A 2,417-nucleotide genomic window follows, 5' to 3' on the forward strand; every position below is an offset into this window, starting at 1 on the left:
CCCAATATCTCAGAATGTGAATGTATTTGGAGAGAGGTAATTAAGGTTAAATGGGGGCTTAATCCAATAGGACTGGTTTCCTTATACGAAGAGGCAGAAGCCTGGACAACATAGCAAGACCCCATATCTACAAAAGTAAAAATAAAAATAAAAAAAGCATGGCGTTACATGCCTGTGGTCCCAGCTATTCGGGAGGCTGAGGTGAGAGGATTGCTTGAGCCCATAAGCAAGCCTCCACGTGTTTGTATTACTTGGTGTTTACTGCACTCATGCAGTGAACCATGATTGTATCACTGCACTTCAGCCTAGGTGACAGAGCAAGACCCTGTCTTTATGAAAAGGAAGGAGGAGGAGAAGGGGAAGGGGAAGGGGAAGGGGAAAGGGAAAGGGAAGGGGAAGGAGAAGGAGAAAGAAGAAGAAGAAGGAGGAGGAGGAGGAAGGGGAGGAGGAGAAGGGAAGGAAGGAGGGAAGGAAGAAGAAAAAAGGAGGAAGAGGAGGAGGAGAAGGGTAAGAAGCAGAAGAAGGAGGAGGGGAAGGAGGAAGGAGAAGAAAGAAGGAGGAAGAAGAGGAGGAAGAAGAAAAAGAGAAGAGGAGGAGGAAGGTAGAAGGAAGAAGGAGAAGGAGGAAGAAAGAAGGAAAGAAGGAGGAGGAAAGAAGAAGAGGGAGGAGGAGGAGGATGGGAGACAGGAGGAGGAGGACGAGGGGGAAGAAGAGGAGGAGGAAGAAGGTGAAGCAGAAGAAGAAGGAGAAGGAGGAGAAGGAGGAGGAGAAAGGAAGGAAGGAGAAGAAGGAGGAAGAAGAGGGGAAGAAGGAGAAGAAGGAGGAGGGAAAGAAGGAGGAGGAGGAGGGAAAGAAGGAGGAGGAGGAGGAAGAAGACAAGGAAGAGGAGGTGGAGGAGAAGGAATGCCAGGGAGAAAAGACCAAGTGAGGACACAGGTAGAAAGCTTGTCTGCAAGCCAGGGAGGACAGCCTCCAGAGAAACCCAACCTGCTGACAGTTTGATCTTGGACTTCCAACCCCAAAACTGTGGGAAAACTCATTTCTTCTGTTCAAGCTGCTCAGTCTATGGTATTTTATCACAGCAGCCCTAGCAAACAAATAGAGGGAGGAACAGGAAGAGAGAAAAGAAGTAAGGGTTTTGTGTTGAAATCCCCAGCATCTGTGGCCCTTAGAGCCTTAGAGTGCGTGTGTGTGTGTGTGTGTGTGTGTGTATGCGTGTGTGTGTGTATCTGTATATACTATTTCCACTTAGAGGATGGGACTTTTGGATTTAGACAGACTTCAGTTTTAGATCCAGCAAGTCACATAACCTTCTTGAGTTTTATTTGCAAAAAGGAGATAACAAAACCCACCTTGGAGGGTTTTTGTGAAAGTAAAATGAAATGAAATCCATAAAAACACTGAGCACACTAATTAATAAACATTAACTGATATTACTATCTGGAAAGGTGGTGTATAATTACACTACATTATTTTGTTAGTATTATTGGAGATAAATGAATACCTGAGGCATAAGTGCCTGCATTCACACCTTGTCATCTGGTGAGGATGACATCTTAGGGGGTAGGGTGGATACAGTACAGACATTGACTCATCTACAGGGCTTTGCACTGACTCTGGGGTAAAACCACCATAAAACATAACCCCAGGTAACCAAATTCAGAGGCTGCTTTCTAAGATGTTTGTACCCAGCAATGCCCCTGGCATACAGCAGGCAATTAAAAAGCATTGGCCAATGTGTGTATGATGGAAGAGTGCTCACTGAGCGTGTTAAAAAGACTGAATATTTATCGGTATCTGTTAATGGGTCTGTTAGTTAACCCTTTCAGGGTTGTAAGTAATAACAACCGTTCAAACCAGCCTAAGCCAGGAAATTTAAATACATTAATTTTTTTTTTTTTAATGGAAGGGGAATCTGTTGGTTTGAAGACTGACGAGTCCACTGTGTGCTTCAGGTATGGCTGGATCCAGGGACGGTGGGCTGTATATGGCAATTTCTCCTCTTTTTCTGTCCTGTACTAGCTTTATATCCAGGCAGGTGCCCTCCATGTGGTGGTCTTGGCAGCCCCTCCTGACTCCTAGCTTCTATACACCCAGAAATTCCAGAGCAAAGGGAATCTCTTTTTTTTTTTTTTTTTTTTTTTTTGGGACAGAGTTTGCTCCTTTTGCCCATAATGGAGTGCAATGGTGCAATCTCAGCTCATCACAACCTCTGTCTCCTGGGTTCAAGTGATTCTCCTGCCTCAGCCCTCAGCTTCCCATGTAGCTGGGATTACAGGCCCCCACCCCCATGCCCGGCTAATTTTGTATTTTTAGTAGAAATGGGGTTTCTCTCTGTTGGTCAGGCTGGTCTTGAACTCCCGACCTCAGGTGATCCTCCTGCCTTGGCCTCCCAAAGTGCTGGGATTACAGGCATT

The sequence above is a fragment of the Sapajus apella genome, unplaced genomic scaffold (genome assembly GCF_009761245.1).
Source record: "Sapajus apella isolate SASKATOON/1434 unplaced genomic scaffold, GSC_monkey_1.0 scaffold159, whole genome shotgun sequence".
Lineage (NCBI taxonomy): Eukaryota > Metazoa > Chordata > Mammalia > Primates > Cebidae > Sapajus > Sapajus apella.